Raw genomic sequence first — 25408 nt, 5'->3', positions numbered from 1 at the left:
TAAAAAATCGTTGATATGTCTGACGTAATTTCACTACCCTGACAAAAAAATACAAGAAAAGATTGATTTATAAATGAAATCAAATTTTAATAAGTCATCTGACCAAAAGTTTATTTGAACTAATTAACTCACATGATAAGCTTTGGAATTTTTCCTTTGATTTTTTACAATATCAATTTTTGTTTACATATATAATGCATAAATTCGGGCATGTGCAGTTTCAAATACAAATCTCGAAAGCACTAAACCAATTGTTATTAATCCATCGGTGATGCCGTACCTTCTATAGCTGGCTGGCCAGCCTGCAACTTTCACCACAACAAGAAACAATACAATATGATATGTTATGATAAAACGTGGCTCAGACGATCTGCTTTTGGCCTATCAAAATACACAGTAAACCAAAGCGAAGACCACAAATGTTTCCCGACGAAAAACTGATTAGTGCCCTCAACTCACGCTCTTGCTATCTCACTTCCAATATGGCCAACATGTTGGGCACCCACACAGATTCGGCCCATTTCTGTAACGTGAACAAACGAGAGAGAAACACACATAATATCACAAAGCAAAGAGAACACCGAAGACACTCAGTCACCGAAGGAAGACGCACACGAGCAACCTTTATTTTCTCTCAAGTCTCAAGCTCTCTCTTCTCTCAAGTCTCAAGCTCTCTCTTCTCTCAAGTCGACAGCTCCAGCAATCTATAGAGGAGGGAACGTTCTAAGGCGGCCTACGCAAAAAGAAAAGAAAAGAGGCTTATTTAAACCCTATAGCCCAGACGCAAATAAGGGTTAAAAGGGGAAGTGCTATGGTAATGGGCCGGAGGAAAATTGGGCCAAACCCAACATTTCTCCAACTTTTGACCCAACACCAGTTCAACTGGTCAGGAGAGTCACCTACAGCCATCATCATTGCCCCACTTGCAGAAAACACAAAGTTAATACAAGTACCAATATGTAGCAAACACTAAGTAAGCTACACTACAGAACAGGAACATAACACATCAATCAGAAGTATCAAAGTTTAAAATTTTTAGACAAGACATAAATTTTTCAGCTGGTAAACACTTAGTTCCCATATCAGCAGGAATTAAATTGAGAGGGGATTTTTTCAAGACAGACTATGCCTTTTGCAACCACATCACGAATGTAGTAGAATCTAACATCAATATGTTTAGTTCTATAATGAGAAACATGATTCTTACACAATTGTATACCAGACTGGCTATCAGAAAATACTACAACTTCACCTTCAAGAAAACCAATTTCAGAAATAAGACCTTTTAACCAAATAGCTTCTTTTAAAGCTTCAGTGACAGCAACATACTAGGATTCAGTGGTTGAAAGAGCAACAATGTGTTGTAATTGAGATTTCCAGCTAATACAAGCAATACACAATGTAAACACATAATAAGTTAATGATTTTCTATTGTCCCTATCATTTGCATAGTTAGAATCCACATATCCAATTTAACAACAACATCAGATTTTGAAAATTTTAAACCATGCTTTACAGAACCATTCAGATATCTCAAAAACTATTTGACAGCTTGCCAATGGTAAACACCAGGATTAAAAATATACCGACTCAAACAACTCACATAATAAGCAATATAAGGCCTCGTGCTAACCATTAATACATGACAGAACCTAAAGCATTTGAATATGGCACATTTTTCATATTCTTAACATCAAAATCAGTTTTAGGGGATTGCTTTTTACTTAGAACAAAATGACCAACTAAAGGTACATTGACTGGTTTTACATTCGACATGAAAAATTTACTCAAAACTTTCATAACATGAGTATCCTGATTCAACAAAATGACAGAACGTTTTCTATCCCTATAAATGTTCATGCCAAGAATACGTTTGGCATCTCCTAGGAATTTCATATCAAATTTATCACTCAAACAATTTTTGACATGATCAATAGTTTTCACACACAAACTAATCAATAGCATATCATCCACATAGATGAGTAAGAAAACATGAAATTTAGCATTGTGTTTCAAATACAAGCAATGATAATAATTACTTCTAGTAAAATCCATAGAGAGCATGCATTCATCAAAATTTTTGTTCTATTGTCTAGGAGATTGCTTCAATCCATACAAAGATTTCTTTAGCAAACAAACATGACCAGGATACTTAGAATCAACAAAACCATCAGGTTGCCTCCTAAATTTTTTTCATCAAGTTCACCATGTAAAAAAGCAGTTTTAACATCTAATTGTTTCAACTCCAGATCAAACTGAGCAACAAGGGCAAGCATAATTCTCACAGTAGTAAACTTTACAACATGAGCAAATATTTCAGTATAGTCTATCCCTTCTTTTTGAGAAAATCCCTTAGCTACTAACCTAGCTTTAAATCTGACAGATTCACATTCATTCTTGACTTTAAATAACCACTTACAGTCCACAACAGAACAATTTTCAAGTTTAGGTACAAGAATCCAAGTGTTGTTAACATGAAACTAATTAATTTCATCATTCATCGCATTTAACCATTGCACAGAGTTTTCAAATTTTAAAGCTTCTTCATATGACTTAGGTTCAACATTATCAATTGATTCAAACACACTAAATGCATGAGAAGTCATATGAAAATCATCAAAACGTTGTGGCTGCCTAATATTTCTTTTAGATATATCCCTAGCCAATTGATAATCATTCAAATCACTAAGATCAGTTTCATGCATATTTTCATCAATTTCTTCATGCACATCAGCATCAACTTGATAATCAAAAAAGTTTCAGACATATTTTCAGGTAAATCGTTCACATCAGGAACATTCTGTACAATTTCAGAATCATGACTTGGATCCAAGTAAATGCTCCACCTTGTTTGAATAGTGGCAGGTTAAGGAATAGGTAAAAGAACAGATAAACAGGGAAATTCAAACTCATTGAAAACAACATCCCTACTGATTAACACTTTAAAACAAAGTTTGTCCCTTAACTACAATCTATAACCCTTAACCCCATCAGGATAGCTAATAAAAACATATTTCACAAACCTAGGTTCAAGTTTGTCATTTTTCTTATGCACAAAAGCAGAACAACCAAAAACTTTCAAGTTTGAAAAATTAATTGGGTACCAGACCACAAAGATTCTGGACACTTACCATTCAAAGGCACAGAAAGAGACCTATTTATCAAATAAGCAGCAGTACAAACGCTTCACCCCAGAACTTTTTTGAAAGACCAGAACTTGCAAGCATGCACCTTACCCTTTCAAGTAAAGTTCTATTCATACGTTCAGCGACACCATTTTTCTGAGGCGTATAATGGACTGTCCTATGTCTTTGAATACCAGATTCAACACATAAATTGTCAAACAATCGATTACAAAATTCAAGACCATTATCACTTCTTAAAATCTTAATTTTCTTACATGTTTGATTTTCAATCAAGTTTTTCCAGTTTTAAACTTCTCAAACACATCAGATTTGTTTTTCAATTAAAAACACCCAAACTTTTTCTTGAAAAATCATCAATAACAGATAGAAAATACTGATTTTCACCATGCGTTGGCACACTTGTAGGACCCCACACATCAGCATGCAAATGCTCAATTATTTCAGAAGTGACAGAGTGTTTGGGAATAGGGGAATTTGGAAACTTAACTCTGGACTGTTTGCCAAGAACATAAGAATCACAAAATGACATACAAGACAATTTATCACCACCAAAATAACCATCTTTGTGCAAAATATCAAGACCTTTAGAGCTCATGTGACCTAATCTTTTGTACCACAAATCAGTTTTATCACTTAAGACAACATTCACAGAATTTTGCACACAAGTTTCATATTCAGCATGCCAAACATACAAGTTTCTCTTTTTGGCAGCTTTGAAAACCACTAAAGACCTTTTCATAATTTTCATAACCCCATTTTCCCATCTACCTTGTAAACCATCATCTTAATGCAGTACCTGAAATAAAATTATGACATAAATCGAGAACATGCCTCACATTTTTCAAGGTTAACACATAACCAGAATCAAATTTCAGCGATACATCACCAAGACCAGCAACTTGACACAATTTTTCATTTGAAATAGAAACAGACCCATGCTTCACTTCTTTATTATTAGAAAACATATTTTTAAATAGGGACATGTGGAAAGTGCACGCATAATCAACTAGCCATTCATTCTCACAAAAAGAACTTGAATGCACAGAATTCATCACAGACTCATCGCATACCTCAGTCACAATAAAAACATCACCCATGTTTTCACTACCAGAAGCCATATTAGCTAGGTCATTATGCTGATTTTTGAAAGCTTGGTTTTGGTTTTGCTTGGGCATAGAACACTCTCTAATATAATGACCAGTTTCACCACAATTATAGCATTTTCTATTCTTGGGTCTCGACTTGGACCTTGCCTTACTTTTACCTTTATTTTTAACAGGATATTGGTTGTGGTTGTTTGAAGGTTTTTGATTCTGAAATTTGTTTTCAGACATTCCTCTAACAAACATAACCTCACCAGAATTATTACCACCCTTATTGGTTTTTAAATCTATCTCCTTGCCTTTTCAGGCCATTAACGACAGTTTCTAAACTTATCTGATCTCTATCATACTTAATAGTAGATTTAACATCGCTAGAAGAATCAGGTATGACATTTAAAAAAATAATAGGGGTGTAGTCATCAATATTCTTATCTTCTTTTTGCTTAATATCTTGAACTATTTGGTAAACACATCAAGATTTTCATCAATATCCTTGTTTAAATCAAATTTGAACCGGAAAAATTTCTCAAGCAAAAACAATTTACTTGGCAACGAAGTTTCAGTGTAAAGTTCTTCTAATTTTTCCCAAAGTTCCTTAGCCATTTTAGTTTACCAACTTTTCTTAACAAAGAGTCAGACAAGTTCAGAATTATAGACGAATAAGCAAAATCATCCATTTAAGCTCTTTTTTCAGGAGTTTCAGCAGCAGGATATGACAAGTCTATCGCTTTGAAAAATCTTTGTTGTACCAAAATACCTTTCATTTTCTGCAGCCATATTGAAAAATCTGTTTTCCCATTAAAAGGTTCGAGATTATATCAGTCATAGTCATTTTCAAAAAACACAACAATTAACAAAAAAAAAAACAAATTTTCACGCAGAAAAAATTTAAATCGCACAAGATCAAAACAAACACAGCGGAAGCAACTTTTAGCCACAGAAATGAAAACACAACAATAAACAACAAGCATATAAAACCTAGAGTTCTACCAGCAGCAAATCCTAGCACATAAATTCGCGGCAAGCAGTTACGCTACTAAAGCAGTAAAAGAGGTTCCAGCCAATATACCAGAGCGAAACCCTAAGTAAGAGTTTCAGATTCCGACAAACCGACGGCGACGACACGGCGGGCATCAACCAATGGCTCCGATACCACTGTTATGAATCCATCGGTGATGCCGTACCTTCTATAGCTGGCTGGCCAACCTGCAACTTTCACCACAACAAGATACAATAAAATATGATATGTTAGGATAAAACGAGGCTCAGACAAACTGATTTTGGCCTCTCCAAATACACAGTAAACCAAGGAAAAGACCACAAAGGTTTCCCAATGAAAAACTGATTAGTGCCCTCAACTCACGCTCTTGATATCTCACTTCCAAGACGACTAGCAGGTTTGGCACCCACACAGATTTGGCCCCTTTCTGTAACGTGAACAAACGAGAGAGAAACACACATAATAGCACAAAGCAAAGAGAACACTGAAGACACTCAGACACCGAAGGAAGACGCACATGAAGCAACCTTTATTTTCTCTCAAGTCTCAAGCTCTCTCTTCTCTCAAGTAGGCAGCTTCAACAATATGTAGAGGAGGAAACGTTCTAAGGCGGCCTATGCAAAAAGAAAAGAAGAGAGGCTTATTTAAATCCTATAGCCCAGACACAAATAAGGGTTAAAAGGGGAAGGGCTATGGTAATGGGCCGGAGGAAATTGGGCCAAACCCAACACCAATCATAGTTATCATTTATTGTATGGAATAATTCATTCATTATAAATATTTTATGTAATTATCATTACATAAAATGAAAATATTGTAACATTTCTCTATTTTTATATCCATACTATATATATAAGGCATGAGACTCTTGTAATATATGTAAGCCCACGAGAGCGATACTTTTGTTCCAAGCACGATTGTCATGCTAGCTCTACTATATAAAAACATTAACATGGTATTTTTCACCAAAAAAATAATTATAAATACCAACAAAAATCTTATATTGTATCATAAAAAGATAAAAAAAAATATAATTTATTTTTTATAATAAAAATAAAAAATCGATTATTTATGCACCGACAAGGAAGAGAATTTATATGGCAATACGTATCATATAGGTCCTAGGAGGATTAAGATGAGAAGGGAAAAAAAGACATGCAATGGGACGCAACCACGTCGATCAGATAGCTGCAGTGAGACCTCCCATCGAATCCCACTGGCCTCGCAAAAAAAAATTATATTGGCGTAAACAAACTAAATCAATTCGAATAAAATAAAAATTTTAGAATTCATATCGAAATATATATATATTCCTTGACCTAGATTCAAAGTATGCAAAATTAAATTTTTTTTTCGAGTCTGATCAAACAAAGACTTGATTTCAAGTTTCGCTCGAAAGATTCAAATATGTTTACGAGCTATTCGAACTATTGCTCAAAAATAAATATTCAAAATGTTCGAAATCTATTTACTAATTATATATTTATATTAATAAAATAACAAAACTCGCGAACTATTGAACAATATAATTTGGGCCCAAGTGCGATTGACATGCTAGGTCTACTATATAAAAACCATTAACATTGTATGTTTACCAACAGAATCTAAGTGGAGTTAGGTGAGCAATAATAGAGGTAGACAAATAATGGCATATTAATTGTGCGTGCTGAAGTTTCGGATGAAATACGGATAATTTGACAAAAGAAATGTTCAGACAGAAGACGTATTTTTATATGCGTTTTCACATGGACGAGTAGCTCCATAAATAGAACTTCATCCCCACATTCAAAATCATCTCATTCTTGAGTTATTCTCTTATCTAAATATATTCTTATTTGAATATGTTGTTCTATAATATTTGTGAGATGTTTTGTTCTTTTGTATTAAAAGAGTGTGTGTTCTTTTAAAAACAAAGTGAGTGATTGTACACCATAAAATATCATAGTAGAATTCTTATCATCTTGCTCGTGATTTTTACTATAATAATTTTTAGGGTTTTTCATGTAAAATATCGGTGTCCAATTTTATTCTTTATTTTCATAATTATATCTCAAGATGCCGCACTTGAGACTAACAATTGTTATCAGAGTTTTGATTTAAAATTTCTTAAAATTATGAGTATGCTCTCTGGTTGCTGCCTAGACTGATCTTTCACATTAGAAAAGATTTTTTTGATATTTTTTTTATAAAAGCAGGATTATTTTGTCCAAACAACTATTTTTGTTTTAAACATAATGTCAGGCATGTATGAGTTAGTAAAGTTCAATGAGAGCAATTTTATGTTGTAGAAAATAAATATACAAGCAATTTTAAGAAAATAGAATTGTTTGCTAGCTATTGGAGATAGAATGAGGGAAATGACGAACAATGGAAAATGAAAATAGATTAATGATAATACTGTTTTCAATTTACATTTGGTTATAGCAGATGAAGTATTGACAAGTATCTCAGAAATAAAAACAACAAAAGATATTTGGGATATTCTGACAAGAATGTACGAGATCAACTCACTGGACAACAAGAATTTTCTAAAGAGAAGATTTTATACTCTTCGAATGGCAGAATTCCTCATTGATGACCGATCATATCAACACACTAAATATTCTATTTGACCAAGTAACATCTATGGGGTATAAAAAAAAGAGGAAACGAAAGTGCGGAGCTTCTACTTCAAAGTCTATTAGATTCATATGATCAACTTAACCAACAATATCTTTATGGGATCTTGAAAATTCGACGATGTCTTAACCTATGATTCTTGTAAAAGAAAGCCGACGCAAGAGTAAGGAAGATAGGTTGGTAACTTTGAAGCATAAAGAAGCTTCACCGATGATAAGAGGAAGATTTTGTGACACGTGAATTATGGATTCAGAAACGACGAGGCACATGGCATCTCAGAGAGAATGGTTCGATCAGTATAAATCAGTACTCATGAGGATCTGTTTTCATGAGAAATGATCGTGTCTTAAAATCGTTAGGGTCGGTACTATCAAAATAAAAATGTTTGATAGCATCATTCTCACCATACATGAGGTACATGTGAGGAGACTGCTGTAAAACCAGTATCAAGAATAGGCAATTGGATGATATCGGGTGCGAAATCAGTATTGATAATGAGATCATGAAAATTGTTAAGGGCACGTTTGTGGTTATGAAGGTGGAAAAAGTTAATGTAAATCTATATGTACTTTTTGGAGAAAAACAAAAGGAAGGCAAAACTAGTTGTTGCATCGATTGGTTTAGGAAAAGAATTAACAGTGTTATGACATAGAAAGCTCGGGCATATGTCAAAACAAGGGTTGAAAATTTTTTCAGAACGGAAGCTGCTTTCGGGGCTTACAAAAGTGTCTCTACCTTTCTGTGAGCATTGTGTTACCAGTAAATAACACAGATTCAAGTTTGGCACTTGGCAAAAGCATATTTGTAAGGCCATGTTAATTAATTATTCGGTAATTTGACACAATTAGAATAATTATTGAATTATTAAATTAAAATAATGTATTATGTCAAATAAATTCAAGGTGTGTGTTAAAAATATGTATTTTAAAATATTGAACATTTAAAAGATATAAAATATATATAGAGTTTAAATAACACACGAATATTAAATAAATGAATAACCAAGACAAATGATAATGAATTACTATTTTTAGTAATCAACTAATATTAAATTCAAATTTATACATTCACAAAACTTACCTATTATAGAAAGGAAAAAGAAAGACAAGTCATTCCCGTAAACCCGTCACCTTTCCCCGCAACCCCTCGGCCTCCCTGCTTTGCTCTAGCTAGTCATGCCGCCCGAATTTCTGAAGCCGACCACCGTGAGATGCAGCTAAAGATGTAACAGCCCACAACAACCAAAAGATAAGGAGATCAAATCGGATTGAAGACAAGCGAGAGTTCCGTTCGTGAGCTGTTCTTGTGCGAGTTCTTTTCCGATTTTGGTGAGTGTTTGTATCATTTACTTGGTCGATTGATGGAATTTTGGTGAGGATTTGTTAGCCATGTTTTCTTCTTGTTTTCCATCCATCTTCAACCTAGATTTAATGTATTTCCGACGAGCTCTGGTGGGTGGCGTCGCCTTGAGACCGCTAGTTCAAGTTCGAAATTCCAGTTCTTGACAAGTTCAGGTTCGAAATTCCAGTTCTTGACAAGTTCAGGTTCGAAATTCCAGTTCTTGTTCGTATTGTAAGTTTCCAGGTTTTCGAGTTTTTAGCAGCTCTGATTTAATTCGTTTTTGTAGATTGAAATGTGTTATATTGACGTATATATCAAATTTATATTGTAGGTTCGATGTTGGAAAGCTTTAAGGTATAATTCGACGAGTTATAAATTTAGTCGGATTGAATTGTGATATTATTTTTGGAATTATGGTTAACAAGTTGATTACTGAAGTTGTTATGATTTATTTTGAGCAATAATCAGTTAATAAATCTGTTCGTTCGAATAGTTGGAAAAATAATCAAATTATTGAATTAATTGTTATTTTAGTTGAATATTGAATTCAATAAGTGATTTTTGATATTATTTGGAATAATATACGATTTGAGATATATTAAGAATATTGAGATTAAGTTATGATAACTAAATCAATAAGATGGATTTTTAGTAAATAAATTCAACTTTAGTAATTTTAAAAAATAAGTTGGATAGTTTTTAGCTTTTTTGGAGTATTGTGAAATTATTCGACTTATTTTATCATTGTTAGGTCGTGGAGATTAAAGTGATAGTTTTACTATTGTTCGTAGGTTATAGATATGTACAATTTGGTAACATACGACGGTAACGTACAAATTATGTTTTAAACATATTTATGTATCGTTTTTATGGGTGTTAATGTGATTATGTGGTTTGTATGATTTTGTTAAATGCCTCGTTGATTATATGCTTGTTAATTTGACATATTTTATGGTATTTAGTATGTGGCATGATATTATGTCATTCATGTTGAGCCCTATCGTTCTCGATACCGTTATTTCTGTTATATTGTATTACTAGCACACGTGCTTATTTCGGAATCAATGAGTAACTTTCAAGTTCTCTCTGAGACATAAATTATGATTGTCTATTTCTTGATGAATTTTCTATGTGATATGCACTTGAAATATTGACATGATACATTGTTCGTTATCGTGCCTTCCTTTGTATTGTTATCCTATTAGGTGTATGGATGTCGAGCCGTGAATGTTTATTAGGCACAACACAACAAACCTCACATAGTTGGCAGAGCGGTTTAGCTGCATGACGATGTAGCTCCCATGTGTGTTGTTGCTCGAGCATTACTTATGTTGTTATCGTATCGTTTATTGGCTCCTATTCTCATGTTGTTATTGAATCATGTTCATTCATTGCATGTTTCATTCTTATATATGTTTATGCATGACTTATGTTTATTGTTTCTATTGTTGAACGGTTTCACACCAGAATCCTAATCTCAGTATTTTATACTAGAGGGTCTACAGTGGCTGCTGATGGGTACCATAGTAGGTCACCCGAGTAATTTTGTAGCACCAGGCAGAGGTTCTGGTCGTGGAGCTCGTGACTGAGATATGATTTCTCGATGGTCAGAGTTGAAGTCTCCCAGTTAGTTCATTTTTATTATTTTGGAGTGATCAGTTTTATATCAGAGTCTTTTGACAAGAAATATGCTCCATATATTTCTATGGCTATTTGGAGTTTTCATGGTGGATTTGAGTTTATTTTGTATTGTTGTGAGCCGTGTCGGCTATATTTGAACTACTACATGTGAATTGTTAAATCATTACTGGCCAGAACTTCGGTGTGATTGTTTATGAATATCGCAGCGTCTTCTTTGAGTCATTTTCTCTTTGCATGTATTTTTAAATTTTTAGTATGTTATATTTACGAGGAAGTCATGCTGAAATTTTTTCAGGCCCTGAGGTTGATTTTTAAGTATTTTAAACCATTTTCTGCTGCATATTTAAATTTAATAATTAATATTTGATAATTAACATTAATTATAATAACTAGGCCTCACAATATTGGAGCTTATTCATCGGATGTGTTGGGTGCAATAATTGTCACTGCTTGGTAGAGCGACCGAATCGTGGTGCTTGAGCTGTTGTGCGGTTTAAAAGATTTGAGTTGCACTATTACTAGCAGCTATAGCTTTTGGTAAAACGGTAAAAACTCGATCCTACAATTGGTATTAGAGCTAAGGTCATGGGCTTGATTCCCATTGATTGCAAGGAGTGCAATTATTGAGAGCGAGATTATTGGGTGCAATAATTGTCCCTACTTGATAGAGTGATCGAACTATGGTGCTTGAGCTGCTGTGCGGTTTAAAATATTTGAGTTGCACCATTATCACTAGCTATAGCTTTTGGTAAAGCGGTAAACACTCGGTCCTACAGGATGTTTGGCAATCATCGATTGTATTCCTAGGAGTAACGAGATACTTTGTCTCGTTCATTGATGATTTCTCAAGTGTTTTGAGAATTGATAATGGATGAGAATATACCAATGAAGAATTTGATACATTTTCCCAACATGAGAGCATCAAAAGACAATTCAAGACGGCTTACACATCTCAACATAATGGAGTAATGAAGCGGATGGACAAAATCTTGTGGGACAGAAGAAGAGCCATGTTGAGAACTGCGGGTCTAGCCAAGTTATTTTTGACAGAAGCAGTCAAAACTGCTTGTTATATCATCAATTGTTTTCGTCCAGTGGCGATTGACCTAAAGACTCTGATGAGATGTGTACTGAGAAGCTGGCAGATTATTCTAATTTGCATACATTTGAAAGTCATGTGTACGTTCTGTACAGTAAACAAGAAAGATTGAGTTGGATTTGAAATCCAAAAACTCATCTTCTTGGGTTATGCTAATGGAGTAAAATGGTTTCACTTGTGAGATCCTACTGTCCACAAACTTGTCATCAACACATATGTTATCTTTGAGGAAGATAAAGTAAAGAGAGACAAAAGTACACTAAATTTAGAAACTACTATAATTTAGGTGGAAATAAGACAAACGAAGATAAAAAAATTTGTGAAGTAGTACCAGAGCACAAAGAACAAGAACATCTTGCCTCTGAGGTTACCGAAGTAAGGCAGTCAACTCGAGAGAAAAGACCACTGGGTTGGCTTTCAGATTATGTCACTGAAACAAAAATATTGCATATTGTCTATTAACAGAGGATGATGATCCATCGAGTTTCCACGAGGCTACTCAATGCTCAAATTTATCTATGTGGATGGCAGCAATGCAGGAAGAATTGGGGCATTAGACAAGAATAAAACTTGAGATCTTGTTACACTACCACGAGGGAGAAAAATCATTGGCAATAGATAGGTCTATACGATCAAGCAAGCGGTATTGTGCTAGATTGGTGGTAAAAGGGTATGCTAAAAAAGAAGACATTGACTTCGATGAGATATTTTCTCCTGTAGTTCGGCTTACAACAATCAGAGTAGTGTTGGCATTGTGTTCGGTGTTTGAACTACGTCTAGAACAGCTAGATTTGGAAATGACATTTCTTCATGTAGATCTTGAAGAAGAAATTTATATGCTCCAGCTAGAATGTTTTGCAGAAATAGGCAAAAAGAACTTGGTTTGCAGGGTTGAACAAATCTTTGTACAATTTCAAACAGGAGCTGAGGTATTGGTATAAGATATTTGATTCCTATATCACGAGATTTGGATACAACAGACTTAGTGCAGACCCTTGGTATAAGAGATTTGATTTATATATCAAGACCTTTCTTCATCAATCTCTTCATGTAGGAAAGCACTCTTCACGTCAAATTGGTGCAATGGTCAATCTAAGCTTGCTGCCAACAATATCAATACTTATATATTCAATTTTGCCATAGGTGAGAAGGTTTCTTGATAGTCAACACCATAAGTTTGTGTTTATCTCTTCGCTTCGAGTCTTGCCTTGTATCTTTTGATAGACTCATATGCATTATATGTAATGAAAAACACCCACTTACATCCGATTGTTTTCTTTCCCTTGGGTAGTAATACAAGATCCAAATCATTGTTCTTTTGTATAGCTCTCGTTTCTTAATGAATTAGTTTAGATCATTCTAAATTTTCTAAAGCTTCTTGAATCCCGAAAAGAACATCGTGTGATGACACTTGTGTACATAGGCTTTAAGAGAATTAGACAACCTTTGAGTGATTACATGATTAGCAATTGGATATTTTTATCTTTTATCCTTCCATATATGGTGAATATCAAGTCTCTGGTTTTCCTCTATTCTTCCTGAATGGTAATGTGAGAACTTGAAATTCCAGCAGTAGCAGCAGCTAGCAAATTTCAGCAGAAGCTAACAATTCCAGCAGCAACTTAGATTCAGAAGATGGTATTTTTCAGCAGACAAAATCCAGCAGACAGAATCCAGCAGCAGAAGAGTTCAGTAGCGAGATTCCAGCAAATAGCTACTGGTTCTACTCAGGACTTGTAACTGTAGCATTTAATATGGAATAAAGGCTGTTAATGGCAAATTATGGTCATTAATTGGAAGGCTAAGAGTCAAATTTTTGGCCTATAAATAGCACCCTCAATATCTGAAATTGATGTTACCAAAATCTTGAGTTATCACTTGAAATTAGAGCTAAGAGAGTGCATTTTTCGAAGCTGTAAAATCCAGTAGCGAGGCAAGCAGATTTTCAGACTTCAACCGAAATTCTTTAAGCAAATTACGGTAAGTGGGCTTATATAAATATCTTAAATCAGTTTGATAATTCTTTCTTAAAGCACAGTTTCTGTATGTTTAATTTTTTATATATGATTTTAAAGCACTGAAACTCCCTAGTGAACTAATGGTAGGAATATATATTCTGAACATTTCTGAATTCTGATTCTGATTCTGGCCTCACCCCTTAGAGGAGAGAACATATAGGGGACTGATATCAGTTTAGCCATGAAATTCACTAACGTGCTCAGTGCATACTAATTCTTATTTCTGTTCAGAAACCTGTGATTTCTGAATTCTTATTTCTGTTCTGAAAATGCGAGTTTTCTGTATATTATTGTATTACTGTTTTTTCTGTTGAAAACGATTTCGAAAACTGGGAGTTATTCTCGCCCCTGCTTACTGAGTGACAACCATATCACTCACCCACCAAACCCATCTCAGATAAAAGTGAGGAAGAAAAGTTAGAAGAAGAAGAGCAGATTCAATTCTGGGGCTGGTGAATAAGACCGTTGTTTATCATTTATAGTTTATGTTTATTCCGCTGCATCTGTTAAGATACTGTTATATTTGGTTTTACATTTTCGCTGTAAAACATTAGTGACTTGAGTTGTATCAGACAATGAATTAATTCGTATTATGAATAAAAGACTGGTTTCTGAATTTTGTACTTATGAGGCTAGTTGTTTTCGAATGTAAATTTGAGAGCAACGCCAGTGTCAACCACCCCCGTCCCGGGGTGTGACAGGTAAGACGCCTCTTAAATATTCTTTGAAAAAGGATTATCATGGTCTTCTAGAGTTGCGTGAATTATTTCATTTTTTTGTTTAACATCAGTTTGCCCCATACTTGTTTGAATTCCCTCAAAGGTTGAATAATCCCACCACTTATGTTTTTCATCCTAATTCTCACCTCGAATATGAGAATTTGATACCCGCGAAGTAAAAATTCTCAGATTATAAAAATTTGGCATCCATGGTGATATATTAATGTTTTTATTTGGATCATAACACTGATAACATTATTTGTTGTAGCATATCCTAGAAAAACACATCTAACAACACAAGGGCTAGTTTTGTAAGCTGGTGTTTTGTATATAAACAAATGCAACACATCTAAAAACACAACGCCAAATAAAAAGCACAGAAGGAAAATCAACATTTTGGACAAAACCAATAACGATGTCTTGAAATCCAACACTCTTCAGGGCATATGGTTAAGTAGGTATATAGCAGTAACAACCGCATCATCCTAGTGCATGCTTTGCACATTGGCTCCAATTAAAAGTGCACGTGAAATTTCTAGAAAATGCATATTCATTCACTCAGCCACCTTATTTTGTTGTGGGGTATAGGCATATGAAGTCTCGTGAATAATTCCATTAATCCAAAAATATTCCTGAAATTATTGGTTTTATATATTCTCGCCCATTATTATACCTAAGAATTTGAATTTAACGGAGAATTTATTTTTAACCATAGCATGAAAGGGCTTAAACACATTAAAAACTTCATCTTTGTGATTCAACAAGTATAACCATGTAATTCAAGTGTAGTCATCTACAAAAGTCATTAACCAAAATATATCAGAAATAGTTGATATGGGTGAGGGTCCACGAACATCAGAATGAATAAAATAGAAGGTACATGTTAGAGCAACGCTTCGGAAATCAGATCCATCTGCAAGTTAGCATCTAAGAAGAGAAATCCAGAGATAGGAGTTAAGAACGACAGATGGGAGAATTCAATTCAGGGACCTACCATTTTTCTTTTATTTCCTTCATTTTATATGTAAACAAGTACCTTTCTTTTTGACTTACAATAGTCAAGCTATAAACGTGTTTTGCCTTCTAAACTTTATTTCATGCTTTGTACACTACTTCTCACAATTGGTATGCAATTACTCTGATACAAAATCTACTAATCTCCTAGGTGCACTTCTCATGCGTTGCTACCTCTGTTCTCCTTCCTCAAGCATTCCTGGACTCGTAAAATTGCCCTCCTCGTTAGACAACACCTTGCCCTAAAGATGAAAGGGTGGATAAAGTTGCTGGAATGAGCTTAAATCTTCCCAAGAAGTATCTTCTAAGGGCAGACCTGACCACTGTACCAAGATTTGAGGCACCCACGTATTTTGCCGACGAATTCGACGAAGATTCAGAATGGCCAAGGGCAACACTAAAGGTTGATTCTCCACAAAAGTGACAGGAAGTGACAATGCGGAAACTTCTTCCAGATTTGGACAAGCTTTTAACACCGAAATGTGAAAAATTGGGTGGATTTTCACTGTAGGTGGTAGCTCCAATTTATATGCAACAACACCCACTCGTTTAATGATTTTGAACGGACCATAAAACTTTTTGCTCAAGCTTGGTATAACGATGCCCAGCCAAGGAAGTTTGCTTGTGAGGTTGTAACCGAATATAGCAATATTGACCCACCTCGAAGACTTTTTATGAACATTTCTTATCACCATGAATTTTCATCCGTTCTCGTGCTTGCAACATATGAGCCCGTAAAGTTGATAACTGCAAAGGCCCTAGAACTTCTTGCTTGAAAATTTGCGGAAAATTAAAAATTTTTCTTTTTAAAAGAACCTAAATGGCCTCATTCATAAAATCACTGGTGAAACAAGTTCAATATTTCAAAATATTGCAGCGGAAGAAAATAAAGTTTGCCAAAAATCACAATTTAAAAAAAATATCCAACGACTGATAAAATGTTTACGGAATAAAATAACAACTGCTGCTCTGAGGTCCTCGGGTGCCACTACTGCCGACCCAAGCTGGCTCACTGGTCCCCGCCCTCGGCTCTGGCCTCATCAGTACCTAAAACAATCAAGTCTAGTGAGCCTAAAGACTCAGCATGCATATATCGCAGGTAACGAGTAAAAATCTGAATTAAAATATGCATGAGTTAACATATCCTGTCCTGAGGCATGCTGAAAATAATCTGTACTGAGCAATTATAATACGTGCATAACTGAACTGATAATCATAGAAAAAAAAATGTTTGCTCCTTGGAGCCTGTACTGAAATAACTGATAAAATTTTCTGTTGAGATTATGTTTTACGCCTGTGGCCACTGCACTAAGCTAAACTGATCGGTAACTGGCTACCGGGGAGGCTGAAACTGAACTGAGCTGGCCGGTCACTGGCGACCGGGTGGTACCATACTGAACTGATCGGTCACTGGCGACCGTATAAAATAACACTCCCACATAGTGAATGAACCACAAGCCATATCGCATAAATCTCAAAAATAATCATTTTCTATTTAATGCACGTAAAATAATTAACTGGCATAATGAAAATTCCTGTAATTTTACCAACTGGATTGGATTGAATCGTCCCCAGGCTCGCTGCAACCTAATTGGGCTATGAAAAATATGCAATAGCTTAAACATGACCAACTACGCAATTTACGTTCAAAAGCTGCGACTATGATGCCTAATGACTTCGCATTTAATCATGACTCCGAGCCAACCTGAACCGACACCGAACCGACATATAGTCATGATTAAAATACGCTGAAAAATCATAAAATAATGCTCCTAAAATGATAGGGTCGAAATCTAGGTGAAATGGAGGCCAAAACATGAAACGCTCTTTCGAGAGTCAATTTGGCACATCGCACCGTAAATTCTCGTACGACCTCAAAAATGATCCAAATGACAAACGGTCAAAAACATGACCTTCCTAACTCAATGAGTCACCGTCTAGTCCAAGGCCATTTGCTAAAAGCCAACCAAGAACTCGAACGAGCCACCGAACCGACACAGAAACTTGCTGTAATTTTCCAGCAACTGTACAATCGTGTAACTTGTGTTGTTTTCGAGACTACCGGCCATTGGGGCGTGAACCACCGATCAGAGACTCTTACCAACATCCCAAGGAGTTATTTGAACCATGGCTAAGGGCCCTAGGCCAGCCACAATCCGCGTCACACCAAAACTCAACCGAAACTCCAACCGAGAACCAACGTGCATGCGTGTGTAGTGTTTTGCTTAGATCGATGTCTTGCATCGTTCCAAAGGCCATTTGATTGACCATGGCACGATCTAGACATATAGGGGCATGGTATGAACCGTGGCTAAGGGCCATAGGCCAATCAAGATCCATATCAAGCAACCAAAACCGAAATACATATGCTGAAAATTTGAAGGGGCCGAAGGGACATGGGGGCTGTTGTGATGTTTTTATTTAAAACCGAGGAGCCATGGACCAAGCCACCAAAAGGACGACTTAGTCACGTCTTAGACTTGCTAGGGGAGTGATCCAACCATGGCTATAGGCCCTTGGGGCAGCCAAGATCAGATCCTTCCTCCATGACAACAAACTGAATTTTTTTTTTTTTTCGAACAAGATTCTGCACTAATGGGGAGGTTGCTGTCATGTGCTCGTTCCAGCATGTATGGAACTGAAACTCATGATCTATCATGGACCTAACATGTCCTAGTACATGTCTATATGTAGCCTCGAGCCCCTGGAACGATCCATCAAAAGGAACATACCCAAACGTGAAGCATGAAAGTCGACAAAATCTGTGCAGAATTTTCTTTCTTGTTTTGCTGAAAATTTCGGTTTTTGAAATGATAAAATCTGATCATGTACTGAAAAATAATTAATAATATGACTTGATTGAGGTTTGAAAGAGATCTAGACATGCCTGGTTTCGTTTCGAAAGAAAACGAACGAAACGACGACGACGCGGCACGGAGGAGATGGAGCGCTTCTCTTGTTTTCTTTACTCTCGATTTTTCTTGCCTTGCTTCCTACTGAATTCCCACAGGTTTTTCTACTGAAAAATTCTCTGAATTTCGTGAATGAGGGAGGGGGAATGATGGTTAGGAGAGTGAGGGGGAGATCCAATAATAAAGGGTTCAATGTATGACCAAGTCTCCCTTTTTTTTTTGAATTTTGAATGGTTGTTTGATATCAAGTCTATGTTGGGTGTTTCTAGAATGGTGATGGACGATTTTTACATGCTAGACTAGGATAGGATAATGCTAATTAGATCATTAAATGGTGCTAGAAAGATCAAAGAATTATCTTCCTAATTAAATACAAGAAAGGGTTAAAGGTGGCAAGGCAAATGAATTGTTTAATAGTCTAAGGGGGTGGCCGAAATTCACTAAATAAAAGGAAGGGAAAAATAATTATCTAGTGAATTAATAACCCTTAAAAACTTTACTAATCCTTTAATTAATTTAGTGAGCTAACCCCTTAATTAAGTAACTTAAATGAGTTCATTTCTTAATCACCTCAAATAATTAAATTAAATCCTCAAACCTCCCTTTCTAACTTAAATGAACTTAGTTTCTAGCTAAATTAACTTCTGGAAATATTTCTCGAATCTTAAATTCTATCTCAAAACTCCAACTCCGGTCCGGCCTCACTGAAATAACTGAAACGCTAAAAAAATCAAACTACTGAACTGAAATAATAAAATAATTAACTTCAAAGAAATGCATTTAAAATAATCATGCAATGAAGTCAATTAAATTTAAAAATCTAGAATTATGCATGGCTTATACGTAGACTGATTTACGGGTTCTACAATCCTTCCCCCCTTAAAATAAATTTCGTCCTCGAAATTAGAACTCACCGAATAACTCAGGGTATCGATCTCTCATCTCCGGCTCAGACTCCCACGTAGCTTCCTCCTCTGAATGTTTGAGCCATTTGACTTTGACTCGCTTAACCAGCTTGTTCCGAAGCTTCTTCTCCTGTCTGTCTAGGATCTGCAATGGTCTCTCCTCATAAGATAAGTTCGGAGTAAGCTGCAACGGCTCGAAATTCAGCACATGCGAAGGGTTCGCCATGTACTTTCTCAGCATGGAGACGTGAAAGACATTGTGTACTCCGGCCAGATTCGGCGGAAGAGCCACACGATATGCTAGCGTCCCAACTCTGTCAAGGATCTCAAACGGTCCAATGAATCTCGGACTGAGCTTCCATTTCTTCCCAAATCTCATGACACCCTTCATAGGTGCTACTTTCACAAAGACATGATCGCCTACTGCAAACTCTAACTCTCTCCTCCGCTGATCGGCATAACTCTTCTGTCGGCTCTGAAGCAGTCCTCATCCTATCACGGATTTTGGCTACTACCTCTGCTGCCTGCTGAACAATCTCTGGACCCAACTCTGCTCTCTCTCCTACTTCATCCCAATGAACAGGAGATCTGCACTTGCGGCCATACAGTGCTTCATACGGAGCCATACCAATAGAAGACTGGAAGCTGTTGTTGTAGGTGAACTCAACCAGTGGCAAGTTCGACTCCCAACTCCCTGAGAAATCAATGACGCAAGCGCGAAGAAGATCCTCCAAAATCTGAATAACTCGCTCCGACTGTCCATCTGTCTGCGGATGGAAAGCTACGCTAAACAGCAACTTCGTACCCAAAGTCGAATGCAAGCTCTTCCAAAATGAGGAAGTGAATCTGGGATCTCTGTCGGATACGATCGAAATCGGAATACCATGGAGTCGGACTATCTCTCGGATATACAGCTCTGCATACTGAATCATGGTGAAAGTCGTCTTAATAGGCAAGAAGTGCCCTGATTTGGTAAGACGATCTACAATCACCCAAATAGCATTCGATCCCCTGGCTGACTTCGGCAAATCGGTCACAAAACCCATGGTAATGTTCTCCCACTTCCACTCGGGAATAGGAAGAGGCTTGAGCAAACCTGCTGGTCTCTGATGCTCGGCCTTCACTAACTGACATGTCAGACACTCGGACACAAACCGTCTGATGTCCTTCTTCATCCCTGGCCACCAATACAATAGCTGCAGATCTTTGTACATCTTCGTACTCCCAGGGTGAATGGAGTACGGGGACGTATGGGCCTCTGATAAGATGTCTGCTCGGATAGAATCACTGCTAGGAACCCATATCCTATCTCGGTATCTCACAATACCGTCGCTGACTGAATACAAAACACTGCCCTTGGCTTCATCTCTCTTCTTCCACTATGCTAACTGCTCATCTGCGGCCTGACCACTGTGAATACGGTCCAAAAGGGAAGACTGAATGGTCAAGGTAGATAGACGAGGAGCTCTACCTCGAGGGTAAGTCTCAAGATCGAACTTCTGCATCTCAATCTGAAGAGGTTTCTGAATCGTCAAGTGAGCCATCACTGCGACTTTCCTGCTCAAAGCATCCGCAACTACATTAGCTTTACCCGAGTGGTAGCTAATGTCACAATCGTAGTCTTTCACAAGCTCCAATCAACGCCTCTGACGCATGTTCAGCTCCTTCTGCGTAAAGAAATACTTGAGGCTCTTGTGGTCGGTAAAGATCTGTCACTTCTCTCCATACAGATAGTGCCTCCAAATCTTCAAAGCAAAAACTACGGCTGCTAACTCCAGATCATGGGTAGGGTAATTCTTCTCGTGGATTTTCAGCTGTCGAGAAGCATACGCTATCACTCTTCCATGCTGCATCAAAACTGCACCTAAACCAAGCTTCGAAGCATCGGTATACAGAACAAACTCACCAGATCCTGACGGTACAGCCAAAACGGGTGCTGAGATAAGAGCTTGCTTCAAAGTATCGAAGCTCTTCTGACACTCCTCGCTCCACACAAACTTCACATTTTTCTTGGTCAGTGCTGTGAGTGGAACGGCAATGGAGGAGAATCCCTGAATGAACTTTCTGTAATATCCTGCTAGCCCAAGAAAACTGCGGATCTCGGATGCATTCTGAGGCACAACCCAATCTCTGACTGCTGCAACTTTTCGCCGGGTCTACCTCAATGCCACTGCTAGAAACAATGTGGCCCAAGAACGCCACCTTCTCTAACCAGAATTCGCACTTACTGAACTTTGCGAATAGTTTGTGCTTCTGCAATGTCTGCAACACTGTGGTCAGATGTCTACTGTGCTCCTCCCGACTCTTGGAGTAGACGAGAATGTCATCTATGAACACTATCACAAACTGGTCGAGGTACGGCTGAAATACGCGATTCATGAGATCCATGAAGATCGCTGGCGCATTCGTCAGTCCGAACGGCATCACAAGGAACTCGTAGTGGCCATAACGAGTCCTGAAAGCAGTCTTGGAAACATCAGCATCTCTCACCCTCAACTGGTGATAACCAGAGCGCAGATCAATCTTGGAGAAAATCGAAGCTCCCTGCAACTGGTCAAACAGATCCTCAATCCTCGGAAGTGGGTATTTATTCTTCACTGTAACCCTGTTCAACTCCCGATAGTCAATGCAAAGCCTAATCGAGTCATCCTTCTTCTTCACAAATAAGACCGGCGCGCCCCATGGAGAAAAGCTCGGGCGAATGAACTCCTTGTTGAGAAGTTCCTGAATCTGCTTCTTAAGCTCTGCCATCTCTGTCGGTGCTAGTTGGTACGGCGCTTTGGATAACGGAGCCGTACTTGGCATAAGCTCAATGGAAAACTCCACCTCTCTCTCGGGTGGCATACCAGAGACGTCTTCGGGAAAAACGTCTAAGAAATCTCTGACAATCGGAACATCTGAGGCTGACTGGCTGGGTTCCTCGGGGACAGATAAAAAGGTCGCTAGAAATGCCCGACACCCTCTATGCATGAGCTTCCTAGCCTGAACATATGGAATAATGCGCGGTAAAGGAAAGTACCTGTCCGGCTCAAATAAGAACTGCTCCATTCCAGGCGGTCGGACAAGGACAGATCTCCGCTGGAAGTCTATCAACACTCTGTTCTTCAATAGCCAGTCCATCCCTAGGATGATGTCAAATTCTGGCATCGGTAGCACGATCAGATCCGCATAACAAGATTACCGTGCAGCTCAAGGTCTATATCTCGGATAACATTGGTAGCTGCCATCTCCTCGCCTGACGGCAACACTACTGAAAAGGCTGTATCTAGCCCAATGGTCTGGATCTTGAGAAAGTTTGCAAAGACCTCCGAAATAAACGAGTGAGTGGCCCCTGAATCTATCAAGGCCTTGGTAGCGGAACCAGATATAAAAATTCTCCTTGAAAGATCGGAACTCTAAGTTGAATCCCACTACAAGATCTAAACTTATAGACATGCAAAGGTCAAGGTTCTTCTAGCTTAATTTCCCCCAAAATAAATCTGAGTAGAGCATGCAATCCTATAACAGTTCTAAGTTCAAAAATCTAAATCCCGATTCCCAAAATGCTGAAATTCGAATAATAACTTAAAGTTTAAAGGTACCTGTCAACAACATAGTCTCCGGGTTGGTTTCCGCGGCATGGAGAGCAAAAACTCTGCCTTGGGTAGGCAGATTCCTCTGAGGGCACTGCAGCAACATGTGGTCTGGACTGCCGCACTTAAAACACTTTCCTGAGCCAGCCATACATGCTCCAGGATGGCGACGTGAGCACCTGGGACAGACTGGGTGCTCCTGAGTCCTCGGGGCTGGGCGTCCCCGCTGCTGCTGCTGCTGGCCTCGGTTCCTGGGCGGTCCATGAAAAGGCCTCTTATTCTGCTGCTAAGGCTGATGAGGAGGAGGGCGGTGCGGTGCCTGGACTGGGCGCTTGCCCTGGCGATCCCTCTCGATATCCCGCAGATCCTGCTCTGCGGCTAAGGCCTTGGAGACGACAATCTCATAAGTAGCAGGGTCAGATACCCTAACATCCCGGAGCAAGATCGGCCGTAAACCCACCAGGAAGTGCATCAGCTTGGCTCTGGCATCATTCGCGATCAGGGGCACAAAGTGACGGCCCCTCTCGAACTTACAGATAAACTCCGTAACCGTCATATCCCCCTGTCTCAGACTCATGAACTCGGTGGTCAGCCTGGTGCGAACCTCCTCAGTAAAATACTTGGAGTAGAAAACCTCCGTAAAGCGGGTCCAAGAAAGTGTAGCCAAGGTCAGGGCTACCGAAGCTCCTTCCCACCATAAGCGGGCGTCTCCAGTGAACAGGTAGGTGGCACACCGGACTCGGTCTGCGTCCCTCAGCTCCATAAACTCAAAGATGACCTCGAGAGATTTGATCCATCCCTCGGCAACCATGGGGTCAGATGTCCCAGAGAATTCCTTCGGGCGCATCTTCATGAATCGCTCATAAACAGCCTCGGGCCCTGTCGGCCTGGCTGCGGCTGCGGCTACGGCTGCGGCATTGCCCCTCGCAAATTGTGCGAAGAACTGTGCCATCCCAGCTAACATTTGGGCACTCATGTCCGGTGGTGGCGGTGGAGGAGGTGGTAGGTCTCCCTCCGGTCTATGCTCCTCTCTGTCCTCTCGGCGAGGCTCCACCTCTCTGTTGCGCTCTAAAATGCGTCTAGGGGGCATACTGGTTCCAACATAACCCATACGTAACTAACATGCATAATTCCATAATTTATTTTAAATGAACACTGAAATACTGAAAATCTGGAAGCATGCTGACAAAATAATTCATGCTTTAACTAAAATGCTGAACAAAATGCTGAACTGAAAAACTTACAGACCGAAGACGTGGCTTCGTGAGCTTCTCGAGGTCAGTAGTAGTGAAACCCTATACAAAACCTGGCTCTGATACCAATTGCAAAGGCCCTAGAACTTCTTGCTTGAAAATTTGCGGAAAATTAAAAATTTTTCTTTCTAAAAGAACTTAAATGGTCTCATTCATAAAATCACTGGTGAAACAAGTTCAATATTTCAAAATATTGCAGCGGAAGAAAATAAAGTTTGCCAAAAATGACAATTTAAAAAAAATATCCGACGACTGATAAAATGTTTGCGGAATAAAATAACAACTGCTGCTCTGAGGTCCTCGGGTGTCCTACTACTGCCGACCCAAGCTGGCTCACTGGTCCCCGCCCTCGGCCCTGGCCTCATCAGTACCTACAACAATCAAGTCTAGTGAGCCTAAAGACTCAGCATGCATATATCGCAGGTAACGAATAAAAATCTGAATTAAAATATGCATGAGTTAACATATCCTGTCCTGAGGCATGCTGAAAATAATCGGTACTGAGCAATTATAATACGTGCATAACTGAACTGATAATCACAGAAAAAAATGTTTGCTCCTTGGAGCCTGTACTGAAATAACTGATAAAATTTTCTGTTGAGATTATGTTTTACGCCTGTGGCCACTGCACTAAGCTGAACTGATCGGTAACTGGCTACCGGGGAGGCTGAAACTGAACTGAGCTGGCCGGTCACTGGCGACCGGGTGGTACCATACTGAACTGATCGGTCACTGGCGACCGTATAAAATAACACTCCCACATAGTGAATGAACCACAAGCCATATCGCATAAATCTCAAAAATAATCATTTTCTATTTAATGCACGTAAAATAATTAACTGGCATAATGAAAATTCCTGTAATTTTACCAACTAGATTGGATTAGATCGTCCACAGGCTCGCTGCAACCTAACTGAGCTATGAAAAATATGCAATAGCTTAAACATGACCAACTACGCAATTTACGTTCAAAAGCTGCGACTATGATGCCTAATGACTTCGCATTTAATCATGACTCCGAGCCAACCTGAACCGACACCGAACCGACGTATAGTCATGATTAAAA

The 25408-nt window shown here is 38.1% G+C and overlaps 1 long non-coding RNA gene across 1 annotated transcript; it reads left to right on the top strand.

Annotated features, from left to right (window-relative positions):
- Positions 1–9058: 9058 nt before the first annotated feature.
- LOC142532043 (uncharacterized) lies at positions 9059–11072 on the top strand. The gene is made up of 4 exons (XR_012816452.1): positions 9059–9196; positions 9294–9382; positions 9541–9563; positions 10704–11072. It is a non-coding gene; the product is annotated as an uncharacterized LOC142532043 (long non-coding RNA).
- The last annotated feature ends 14336 nt before the right edge of the window (positions 11073–25408 follow it).

Source organism: Primulina tabacum, chromosome 17, assembly GCF_025594145.1.
Source record: "Primulina tabacum isolate GXHZ01 chromosome 17, ASM2559414v2, whole genome shotgun sequence".
NCBI classification, from domain to species: domain Eukaryota; kingdom Viridiplantae; phylum Streptophyta; class Magnoliopsida; order Lamiales; family Gesneriaceae; genus Primulina; species Primulina tabacum.
This window is presented reverse-complemented; position numbering and strand designations above follow the sequence as displayed.